The following is a 12,943-nucleotide window of genomic DNA, read 5'->3' on the forward strand; positions in this document are numbered from 1 at the left end:
ATGATTCAGCTCAACTACCTGCTCCGTACTGTGTGTATATATACGAGTTGAAACAGAAAACGCTGCAGAGGAAGCACAGGTTGTTGTTTTTTCCTCTAGTTTCTATCTTTTATTAAAGACGGCTGCAACACCTGCTTCCTTCTTATGACTTCGCCACACTGTGAGAACAACGGGAGTCACAGATAATTGGGAAAGTTTAAATTCATGCGAGTTTGGTGCTTCTTACTTCTTTTTTTCTTTTTTCTTTTTTTTATGTCGAAACAGCGAAGCGGGGTGGATTGCTTCCAGATTAAACTTGTGGTTTTAGAGCAGCAATTACCAAAAGCTAAATGTTTTTAAGGGGGAAAAAAATAAACTGCCACTGGAATAAAAACAATACTCGATTCATTTGAGTATCGGGATTGTTTATTTTAAGATTTTCTTTAAACCTATACGAGTTGCGAATCCTGAAATCACAATGGCGCAACATTACGGAGGCAAATAACAATCCATCTATGCAAAGGACTAGCCCGCATTTTCACAACCCGTCAATAGCAAGGACGCAGAACACAAGCTAAAAGAGGGACGTGTTCAGAGCGATGACTAAAACATTAGATTCAAAGTGAAAATCAGACCGGACATACAACATTCAGATCCAGCTCTCATCCCCACATACGATATAGACAGCAACATCGTAAACAGAGGAAGTTGAAGTGTCTTAACCTGATTTAACGCAATGCTAAAGGGTTGCCGTGTAGCTGGCTTCACCAAAAACAAAAACTATAATGGGTTTACGTAGCAGCAATTAGCAGCGTTGCAAAGCGTAGCTTTCTGTATACCTTATTTAAGGAGACAAAATGTTCCCTTAATAACTCGGGAGGTGTGTTTGATTTCCCGTCAAACTGCACAAAAAAATAAAAGAACATCCGAGAGATGACGGAAAACTAAAAAAAAAATTGAAAGAAGAGATGGGTTCATCGTGTAGCGAGAGTCAATACGACCTAGATAAACAAGACAGCCGGGGAAAAAACACATCCAGAAAAATGAATGCAGGCTGGGTGCTGTGATTTGCAGCCTGCGGAAACTTCTGTAATCAGTATTCAGGTGAAATATTTAAGTATACGAACATTGCATCATTTCTCTTCCCCCCCCAGGCAGACGAGGCAGCAGAGTGTTTGCAGTATGATTTGTCCACAACTGAAGGTGTCCAAATTGTAAATCGTCAACCAAAGAGAATACTGTCCTGTGATCATCTTCTGACGAGGTATCCGGTCTATTCTGTGTTTTGTGGGTTCAGACAGTTGAGATTCTTTTCATCGCGGCCCATCATGAAATTTCAGACGGTCATATCTAAACATTATCTGAAGAGATTCTGGAATCACTGCCAACAAACTTCCCTCTCAGCAATAATTGCTTTGGCTCAGATTTGCTGCTTGAAAAAAAAACAAAAAAACAAAAACTTTCAATTCAGAGATTTTGGAGTATCAGCACTTTATGAACTTCTTCGGGAACCCCGGGAGGAATCCCACCAACAAACGGGGCCGACACGAACATGCCATTTTAGCTGATAAATAAACGTAATAGATAGATAAATAGATATACTTTATTGATCCAGCGAGGTGAAATTGTTCCGTTACAGCAGCGTGGAAGATACGGCAAAAGCAGTGAAAATTACAGAATAAAAATAGGTAGCAAAAGTATAAATGTAAAAAAAAAAAATAAAAAAAAAAAAAAAAAATTAAATGCACAGTATATACAAATAAAATAGAGTAAGATTAAAATTAAATTAAAATCCCAATTCTTTTGCTTTTATGCTAATCTTATAGTATGAGAGTAATCAGTTTAATCATGTTTAATAATGCACTATTTGAAGAAGAGTTAATTCAATGGCAATGAACATCTGAGCATATTTGCATTTCTGTTTTCCTTTAAGGCAAATCAGGTGTATTACTAAAATACACCAAACAAATGATCATGATAAACAATGTACGACGTTGGAGCCTTAGACTGTGTAGAAAAGTAGACGTAGTTACTGGGTCTGAAAAATGAGGCCGCTGCGAAGGAGCCTTGAAGTGCAATACCACCATGTGCCACTAGAGGTCGGCCCCAAAAAGCCGCCGGCTCCATAGACTCCCATTCAACTTCTCATTAAATACAAAGTCAAAACATTTAGTTATTTCTGTGTTTTGAGCTAAAGTCGCTATTTCTTATTCGTTTTGTGGCGGTCAATTTGAAAATAATCCCGTCATTAATTACAAAAGAAGCTTCAAAAAGTGGAATTTTTTGGGAGGGCGTGTCTGTTTGATTGACAGGCCTGTGGTGCAGTCAGGTTACGGCCGTCCTCCTCTTTCGTGCGAATAAACCAAAACAGAAGAAGAAGAGAGCAACGAGATGACGTCGTTAAAGGAGTCAAAACCTCAAACAACGTCGTGGAAAATGTGACAGTTCCATTAAGTTGTTTTAATAGACATGAATGGAAACAATTTCAATAATTACGCAAAATGATCGCAGTCAACTCGGGTAATAATTGTGAAAGCAAACACGTCTGGGAAGTTTCCCCTGCACGTGACACACATGCTACATTATCGCTGCGTTGAGTTGAACCAGATTGCCTTTTTTAAAGACATGATGAATCCATCAGGCATTTCTATTCCATCGCTTTTAGTAGATATACAAGTTTTTTCCATTGGCGAGAAATTGTATTCTCTCCGGGGTACAAACGGATTAGTAATGAAACCAACTCACAATGAACAGACAGCATCACACGAGGCACTTCATGCTGATATGTTGACTGATTTCATCTGTCGGTGCCCAACTAGGAACGGCACAAAAGCTCCCGTGTGTGTGCTTGTGTGTGTGTGTGTGTGGCGGGAGGGAGGGGGGGGGGATGGGGGTTGGAGGTGGTGACGGGGGGGCGGGGGGGGAGGGGGCTGCAGGCAGGATGGCAGCGCAGGTAATTGTCTGCGAAATATGTGTGTAGGCCCGTGGCTAAACAGGGTCTATAAAGCCGGCGCCCCGGCGATTGTTGTGCGGCGCTATTGTTGTTCCATTTCTCATTCCCTGTTCAACAATAGAATCTTCCCTCCGCATTTTCGCCAGAGCAGTCGGAGCAGCCAACTTATCTCCCATTCATCCACCTGACTGTCCCCGAATGCAAAAAAAAACCTTTTAGCGTTATTCTGTGGGGCTCCTCCGGGAAAATTAAAAACTGAAAGTATAATGTTCTGAGCGCAAAAGCGAGACTGATTTAATGTCTCACCTCAGAGCACCTCAGTATGCATATGTCTCCCTTACCCTGAGGGGGGGGGGGCAGAGAAGGGGGGGAGGGGGCTTGGACCGGGTGTTTGTACAATGCAGAAGGTCTTGAACTCTAAGCCCCTGGTAAATGCTACATGAGAAAGAGATCAATTTTTCATGAATGAGTCCCCGGTGTTCTCCGAAGGCAGGTAGGAGCATGCGGGGGTGGAGGGGGGTGGGGGGAGAGGGGGGGCTTTTCAGCGGCCGATTAACAAAAGAAACACTGATGTCCGACGAGACCACGCAACGCTAATCCATCGAGGCCTTTTGTATCTGCCGGATGGGAAATGATTTTCTTTTTAAAGATACGGGGGGAGGAAAGTTTGAGGGGGAAAAAAAAGCAGCTCGGTAAATAATTTCTTATCTCTCGCAGCGAACAACATTCGGTCGACCGGAGTCACGGGGAGGCGCACGGACGCTATTTGCTTCCCTTTAAAAAGCAAACAGCGGAACGGAGAAGCCATGAATATAACTTCATATTTTCCCGTTTACATTCAGGCGACTTCGGGTTTGCTGAAATTCAATTCAATGATGTCTGCGACTCGTGGCCACGCCCGAGGTCGGCGATGTCACGGCGCCCGTTTGGACTTCGGCGCCTCGGTCGAGAAACACTTCCCGCCACATCTGATCGACGCGTAACGTCCGAAGTGAACCGCTTTGAGCGCGCTACCACTTACTGCCGTCCGTCGTATCGGAGGCCCGGACACCTCGCCGCCGTCCGTCGTAAATCAGCGAACGAGAAGATGATCTCGGCGAAGCCGTTTCACCAAAATCTTTTGGGATTTTTTTTTTTTGGGCGGCTTTACGTTAAGTATAAGTGATAAAAACGTATGAGCGTAGCATCGTGCGTCCTTTAGCCTGCAGGCAAGAGGCAAAATGTAAACAGTTTTAAATCTACATTTAAAAGTAGCTTCTGATCTTTGACGTCATCAACGAGAGCGCATTCACTGTTTGAGTGCTTAAAGACCGATTTTTACTTCTTTTTTTTCTTTTTTTTTTGAATAAACACTTCAGTTAAACTACGATTATTCTTTTTATTCAGATGTTTTGCAGATGGAAGATGCGAGCGGACACTCTGACACTGTTGATGTTTTGATTAAACCCGCAGCGTCGGTGGAGATAATGAACGTCGAACTTCCAGTGGCATCTAACAGTTATAACTGGTGGCTAACCAGAGGTCTCATCAGCACCCACTTCTTTCTTTCAGCGGCTGAACTCTGAAGTATCACCGTGGACACTTTAATAGACTTTTGAAGAGGGTCTCTTTTTACTATTAATTTCACAGTCGCATAGCTACAAGGGGATTTAATTTGTTCGGGCCAAACGTGGTTGGGGTGACTCTTTTGACTCGCGGTGCGAAATTGGAGAAAGTCCGGCGTGGTGGCTACGCGGCTAATTGTCTGTGAAATGCAGCGTGCCTATTTCAAACCAAATGATATTTCTCCCTTTTCATCAGATGCAATTTCAAAGTGATGAGGTCGCCGAGAGGCGCCGAAACCAACGAGGCGTGAAGAGGGCGATACATTTTCATATTGTTAAGCACACGGCCCTTGTATGCCGTGTTCACAGCGTCCTCGAACAATACATCTACTTAGCGTGTCATACGTCGGGAGCGGTGGGCGGCACGTCCGTCAGCGGACGTCCGGCACGATAATGGCGGAGGGGCGGACGTCTTGGGAACCCGGAGCACGATTACAGTCTCGGGGGGCGCTGCAGCCGACTCGTGGTTTTTTTTTTTTTTTTTGTGGGTTGTTGTTTTTGTTTTTTTTAAATATCACTCACTGGAAGGTGAACAGGGAGAAAGAGCAATCACCCAGCTGATTAGATTAGTGGATACGGGAACAGATAAAGTGTCGGCCGGGGTTGATTGAGAGAAAACTGAATGCGGGCCAAGACCTGCTACCGCGGATCACATTAATTGTGCTTTAAGTCCACCAGCCCCGCGGCTCAGCTAACACTTCTTCCCAGGAATGCCATTAATAAGGGATGTCTACTTGTTGCCCACCACCACCACCACCACCCACCCCCTCCGTGTGTGCTCATGATTACACACACACACACACACACACACACACACACACACACACACACACACACACACTGCAGCTCCAGGGCTGATTAGTGACTGCGTTAGCTGCCTCCCAATGAGTTTCGGTCCACATGTACTGCAGCATGCGATGTCCTGAAGGCACAGCATTAATCAAACGCTCACCGCCGATAGCCATCTTGTTAACGTCTCTTACGTCGTTATCGCACAGTACCGTTTATTTCACCAACCTTCCCACTAATCAACACATTTTGTTTTTTTGGGCCGCATTAGAGATGGGTAAACGCATCGAGCGAACGGCGGAAAATGCTATCGACTCTTGATAGGCTTTGTCATTCAGTGCCAAAATTTCAATCTTTTAGGACACACATACAAAGCAAAACTTCTGCTTTGTTTTAGGCAGAAATAAATGTCTTCCACATCAGCGGGGCCAAGCTGCAATACCACCGAGTGCCACTAGGGGTTGGCTCAAAAAAAAAAAGCAGCCAGCTCCATAGACTCCCACTCAACTAGTATCATAAAATTCGAAGTCAATTTTTTTTTCCACAAGTAATTTAGGTTTTTCTAGTCGCTCCTTCTTATTAGTTTTCTGTCAGTCAATCTGAAGATAATCCTGTCATTAATTACAAAATAAGCCTTAAAAAAAAAAAAAAAAAGAAGCAGCATTTTTGGGGGCGTGTCTGTTTGATTGACGGGCCTGTGGTGCCATTGGTGGGCGGGACGTAGTACCGTCTGGTTTCCAATCAGATCGAGTCAGATTTACTTTGTCTTAGTAACACTTGGTTTTTAATTGTTAGCTCAAAGAACAAAACAAACTCAAAGGCCTTATTTTCATCTTGTTGAATCTGCAACAACACTCTGGACCAAAAAAAATATGAATAAAAAAATGTGTGTGTGTGTGTGTGTGTGTGTGTGTGTGTGTGTGTGTGTGGGTGGGTGACTCAGAGCAGAGTGCTGAAGAGGGATCAGTATCTCCCTGACAAGATTCCCACCTGAGCTACACAGTGATGGTGGACAGTACAGAGAGCAGGAGATCCTCAAATTGGGCACCAGGGAGTTCTGAACCAATTAAGGGTGTGGTTGACCTATCAGTCAAGAGGCAACGCTTTCCAACACCGCCGCTGTCCAAGAAAAAGAAACGCGCCTGCGAGGCCGACAGCCGGTTCGTACAGCCGAGACTGTCAACGACACACACACACACACACAGTAGTGGAATAATATCATTTCTGCTCTCCAAGTTGAGTCTGTGATTGAACAGTAGATGCTTAAGTTTATCTCAACAAAAGCAAATGCAGGTTCGTATTTGAAATCAGGGTCTGAGGCTATAAGGATGACTTGGTTAAATGTATAAAGGAATAGGTCGCCAATTTTAGAGTTAGCTGATAAGTAAGTAGATCATTCGCCTTGCATCAAAAACTGGACACAAAGGGAACACAGCTAGCCTGTCCAAAAAGGCTTAAAAACTCGTCATAACTGCAAAAATGTACGTTTATTGTCTTCACTGCTAAGCTAAGCTAACTAGCTGTAGCTTCGTATTCAAAGGAATAGCTCGAAGAATTGACTGTTTTTCCTGCCGCGGATTAGACGAATAGGTCTGAACTTTGTACAAGCCATTATCATAACGCCGCAGGTATTCGGCAGGTTTGAACGAGGCGCGGTAGTTCCTATCGGAGCAGGTCGGCTGCTTTGAGCACGTGTTCGTGGGCGGAGGCCGAGCGGCTGCCCTTTTCCACCCTCGGCTTCACCTTCATCTCTTCCCCCTCTTCTCCAGTCTCGCTCATTAAAACCTTTCCCGTCACACCGGTTCCTCCCCATTAGCTCTCACGCTGGCCTCTGGAACTTTCTCCAACTCCAAACTCAAGAGTTCTCCCACCTCCCCCTTGTCACTTCATTTTTTTTTTTTTTTTTTATCCTCCTTCCTGCCTAACTGTCTCCTGCGTTAACCTCCTTTCACAGGAGACTCGCACATCCTCCTATACCGGTTTTAATTCTTCTTGATCTCATGGCTGTCTCCCTCTAATTCTCTGGCAGACTTCGGTGCCCGCAGGACAAGATTCACACGGACGTCGCTTCACATTCAAACTGAATTCTGTCAGCTTTTCTGGATCTTGTAATGTAATATTTGTGCGGCAGCGTATCCTCTGTTCTCTGCAATAGGCCTCCGGCCACCTCATGATGTGTTCTGTGACAAAACAGAAATGCGATCTTGACAATGCGGTGTCACAAAATATTATGATTTTGTCGTGGCAATTTGTTATTTAAATGAAAAATTAAACAGTCTGATTTATTATATTTTAAAGCCTTACGTGCTTCTATAGCCGCAACCTTTTGATAAAGAAGTCGCGACAGAAGCCAGGAACGACAGCTGCCTCCGTGCGCAGGGTAATTAAAGGTTTATGACACCAAGTTTAAGCAAAAAATGTCTGAAGCGAGTGCGCGTGCGTTTTGCAGTGGATATTAACAGAAGCTACGACGCGGCACGACTCAAATCTGAGACTGAAGTTTTAAACAAATGGCCGTTTTCTCTCTGCAGCGAGACGACATGAGGCGCTCCGTCACTCTCCTGGTGGTTCTCCTTTGCTACACTGGTCACACTGACACAAACAGCAACTGAAAGCTCCCTGAAGTGCAGAAAGCCCATCAGACAGTCTCAAGTGAGACAATTATAAGTTCAATCCCAAAATTTTGCCGCCTGTCTGATAGCGTACCGCGTCGACCTCCGGACGGCCCCTCGATCGTTCATCACACCCGTAAACACACCTTGCGCCGCTGAATAACTAACCATCTGATGTGAAATGACATTTTTTTTTTTTTTTTTTTAAGATAACGACAAATGAGGTCCTGCCCCCGCTTCCTTCTTTCTTTCTCTCCCACCCCCCTCCCTCCTCCGTCCTCTTCCACTAAACTGCTCCGAGTGATGAGGGGGGGGTTTGTTTCCCGACCGGCCCGCCGTGTGCTTTCAGTGGGAGTGGCGAAAAGGTTAATGAATTCACCGCTGTAAGCCGCGACTCCTTCTTACAGTGGGCACGGCGAGAGGTGGCGGGAGCACGGGGCTGCAGCAGCATGCTGATGACGGCGCCGCCATTAGAGGAGGGTGTCGCTGCCCCCTGAAGGCGGAGATCAGCAGGTGCAGGGCATGTGTGTTGAAGGGAGGGGAGGGAGGAGCGGGGAGGGGGGGGGGAAGTGTCAGATTTCATTTAACAATATATCTTTAATTAGATTACTTCTCTAGACAGGCTGACTTATCACAATTGAAGCAAATCAGCAATTTGACGACTTTCATTGAAGCTCCAGACACGTGTGCATTATTTTGGCATCAAAACATTGGAATTAAAAAAAAAAAAAACTAAAAAACATTAATGGCAGCCTCATTTTGCGGCATTTGCAGTGCGGTAGGACCGGAGTGGGATTAGAAAAAAAAAAAAAAAAAAAAACAGGCAGAGTGAACAGTACTGCATTGTAAGATATCACTGCACCCTCTAACTAATCTTGTCAGTGAGCAGCAGCACATGCAAATTCACCAACAAGCCGAGGAAGATAGAGAGAAAAGGAGAGGCTTAGAGAGAGGCGCAGTTTAAACTTGCCACTGTGTCTCTGTGTGCACGAACGTGTGTGTTTGCATGTGTGTGTGTGTGTGTGTGTGTGTTAAAAAAAAAAGAGATGCAGGGAGGATTTGTGTTTGCTGCATCTCACACTGCATCTCAACAACTTGACAGAGGGCGTCAGCGGCGAGGGACCTGAACCAGTGACCAGAAACAATCCCCAGGCAGGCTGTGGATTTCTGCTCTCCCCCCCCCCCACCCCCCTCCCACCCACCCCCCTCCCACCCACCCACCCACCCACCCAACCTCTCTCTCTCTCTCGTCCTTGTAAATCAAAGCCACATGCAGCGCAGCGTGCAGCTCCCGAGTCGGCCAGCGGTACATCAGGTGGAAAGAAAATCCAATCTATTTGATTGAAATATTATTTGCATAGCGTGCACGGCGGCTATTATGACTATGATTAAAACAATCATTCCGAAATCCGCTCGTATGGAAAGCCGGCCCGGGCTGAAAAGCGCGTCGCTGCCGTGATAACCTCGTTGCCGTTGTGTGACACTGCCAAGGAAAGTATCTTTGGCTGAGCGCCCCGTGAGGCCGCATCATTCATTCATCCTGCGATGTGGTTCAGCATTCAGAGTCACGGGCCAGCAGCTTTGTGTTTACTCAGTAGTTATAAAGTCGGTGGGATTGCCACAGCGGGCCGGGCTCGGTGTTTTCTGCTACCCCCACCTACCCGCACAATGACAAGCGGCACGTACGCGGCCCCCCCACCCTCCCACGACTCCGGGCGTCCAAGTCACCGCTGAAAAAGGGAGGCGTGGGGAGCGAGGGGAGCAGCTGGGGTGGATGCACCATCCTTTATTTATGGAGCGAGGAAGCAGCCATGACTGACAACCTGGGCTGGCAGAGAGGTCCATCTACCCCTCAACACCCACCCCCCCCCTCCTCCCTCGGCCCCCCCTTCCCCTCCTGAAGCCTCCGGCTGTCTCACACCCAGGACTCTGTCACAAACACACACACAAAAACATCAGCAAATGTCACCTTGTCAGGATTGCTCTTTTTGCTTGACAACTTTTGTGGTGTTCACCTAGAGAAGGGTGGGATTTATCCAACCTGCGGACGAGCAGGTAACAAAAAAAATAAATCAACACATTCTGAGGTGGAAGGTTTTCCGACGTGCCAAACGACCGGAGGGTCGGGTACGAAAGTGACTCCTGAGCCGACAGCGACGTCCTGACACGTTTCCATCGCGTAAGAAGTCGTATTCTTGCGTGCGCCGTTCTCGACATACTTCTGCGTTGTGCCTGCTCTTGTTGTTGTTTTTTGGGCCGCGTTGAATCGGTGTCCGCGTTCAACCCCCCGCCCGCCCCCTGCCGGAGCAATGGCAGAGCGCATGAAAGCCAGTGCTCCAACAGGGCTCCATAAATATTGCACCACACAAACATGTTTGGCCAATTTACACTTTTCCTTTTGTCTGACAGCTCCATCAACAAGCGACTGGGTGGCTTCCATTCACATAAATAAAACATCAGGAGGAACAATGTGTGCTTCTTTTTTTTTCCTTTAAAAAAAAAAAAAAGTTTCTCTCCATCTGATGCACCGCATGGATGTGTCGGACTACAGAGAGCCGAGTGACAGCTCTCACATAACTTTGATTTTTATCTGTTCCAGCGTACAAGAGTGCATTTTATTCCATGGGCGACAGTAGCACTGGTCTTTTTTTAACCCTCCTTCGCAAAGCTATCTATAAACTTCAAAGGGATAAGAGAACGACACATAATATCATGGAAATAAAATGCAGAGTCTCCTTTCAGGACCAGCGCTTTGCCGCAGAATGTTTAAAATTTAAACATGCTTGTCGCAGCCTTTACAAAGCGCCTGACAAATTATCAGCAGCAACTGTGAGAACATGAAATGCTTCCCCCCCCCCCCCCCCCCCACACACACACACACACAGATCGAATAGCATTGGAGATGGTGCGTCGGGCAAGTGTTTGCTTTGTTGGGGGAAAGGAATCACTTCACAAGAGCCTACGACGGCCTGACAGCCGGGGAGAGCCGTGTAATAAGTGCCTTAAGAGCTGAAACACCGAGCAACAGGATGACAGCGCTTTCATACATCATGTTCGCTGATCGATAAGAGGAAGAGAGTCGGCACCTTCTTGAGAGCATCCACTTTGGTGCCGAGACTTGAAGGGGGAGGCCGAGAGTGAGCTGCTCGCCGGTTCACAGGTGGCGCAGCCCGACTCCATCGGCAGTTTGCTCAGGGGCCTGCAAACATGCTAAGGATCAGCGTCTTTGGGAGCAATTTGAGTCAGAGACGATTCGGAGGACCGGCTCCGACCGGGGTGAAGAGGATTTTTTTTTTTTTTTTTCGTAGCACTCAGTAACCCTCCCTTTCATGTGCTGGTTTGCGGCTTGAGGTTTACAGCCTCTGAGCTGCAGACAGAGGCCCGAAGCTCACGATGGTAATTACACTGAAATATGCAGGAGGTGTGTTTCAACATGGCTGAGCGGCCCTGTTGATGGGAGAGCGTTAAGAGGAGAGCCTCATGATAGTGTGATCAAATCCATGTGTTTGTTTGCCCGAGAGGCAGAGAGAGCTGCAGCACAGACAAAATCCAGAGGTTTTTGTCGTCTTGACGAGATACGACATCCTCCCGGTCTTCAGACCCGTGACTGTTTGACAAAGAGAGAAAGCCTCAGGATGAACAACAAAGGAGGGACACACACTTAATATACAGCCTGCTGTCTTTCCAGAGCGCACAGCAGCAAGTACAACTACGATATGAAGTAAGAGCAGCACAATATCAAGTAAAAATTAAAAAAAACTTCTAATACAAAGTAGTTTAAGGCTAAATCTACCAGCGCGTGTGTGTGGCTGTGTGGCTGTGAGTGTGTGGCTGTGAGTGTGTGTGTGTGTGTGTGTGTGTGTGTGTGTGTGTGGCTGTTTTATTAACTGGCGAACATCTGAAGGTTTTCTGTGCGCACAACTGTTAACATTGATTTTATTCTTCATTATTTTGGGGGCCCAAAGTCCCGTAAAGCACGCAGCATTTAGAAAAGAAAAAAAAAAAGGAATGAAGACGTGCATCTAAGAAACTACTGACTGATGTTGAATTATAATAAACTTAAAAGATGGCATATAAAGTGCAAATGCACCAAAACTGGAGCCAAGAAAAAATGTCTGAAGAATTCCGGCCGAAAGACTCTGGGAAGCTGTGACTGTTTTCACTGCAGCACCACAAAGACTTTTTTTTGTTTTTTTTTGTGAGAAGTATTTAAGAGATGATAAATTTTTTTTTTTTAAAAAAGCCAGTCTGCAGCTGATCTGATAATTAACCCCTCAACGACCCTGAACGCAGGCAAAGAGGAAAAATCTTCAGCTGGATTTTGAACGGCGTCGGCCCGTTTCTGAAATGTTTGAAAGCACAAAGCTTCACGTTTTCAAACGGGGTAAAACGTTTTAAGATCCCAAAAGCACCAGAACGAAAGCTCCTCGCTTTGTAATGAGCAGGTTTCTTACATTTGCTGGCATCTATGGCAACACATATATGTTCAATCACACTATTTTTTTTTTTTACCACAGGACCTCCATAGACTCCCATTCAAGCTTTTTCAGTCATTTTGAAGTTAAAGAGGAGCGAATGCAGCCATGAACCAAATCAGATACTTCGATCGTGTTGAGATTTAATCCAGTAAGAATACAACTAATTATTTTGGCCTGAGACTTAATTAAAATGCAGCATGTACCTGCAATTACAACCTGTGAAGCACTTTCACCGCAGAGTAGGATACTAAAGGGATGTAAAAAAAATAAATAAATACAGATACCGTTTCACATCCAACTCATGTCCTCGCAGCGAAGGAGGAAAACATTTGTGCTCACCTGAGCCACTGAACAACATCAAGACATCACGGTGTGAATGTGTATTCTGATGAGGTTTTTTTGTTTGTCTTTTTTTTTTTGGGGGGGGGGGGGGGGATCTCGGCTTTAAATAAATAAAAAAATTAAAAGAAATGCTGAGTAACTCAACACGTTGGCGCCTCCAAATGGTAACAGAGGGACACTGCATGA

Source organism: Embiotoca jacksoni, unplaced genomic scaffold (assembly GCF_022577435.1).
Source record: "Embiotoca jacksoni isolate LCO1_2020_lvr unplaced genomic scaffold, fEmbJac1.0.p SCAF_36, whole genome shotgun sequence".
NCBI lineage: Eukaryota > Metazoa > Chordata > Actinopteri > Embiotocidae > Embiotoca > Embiotoca jacksoni.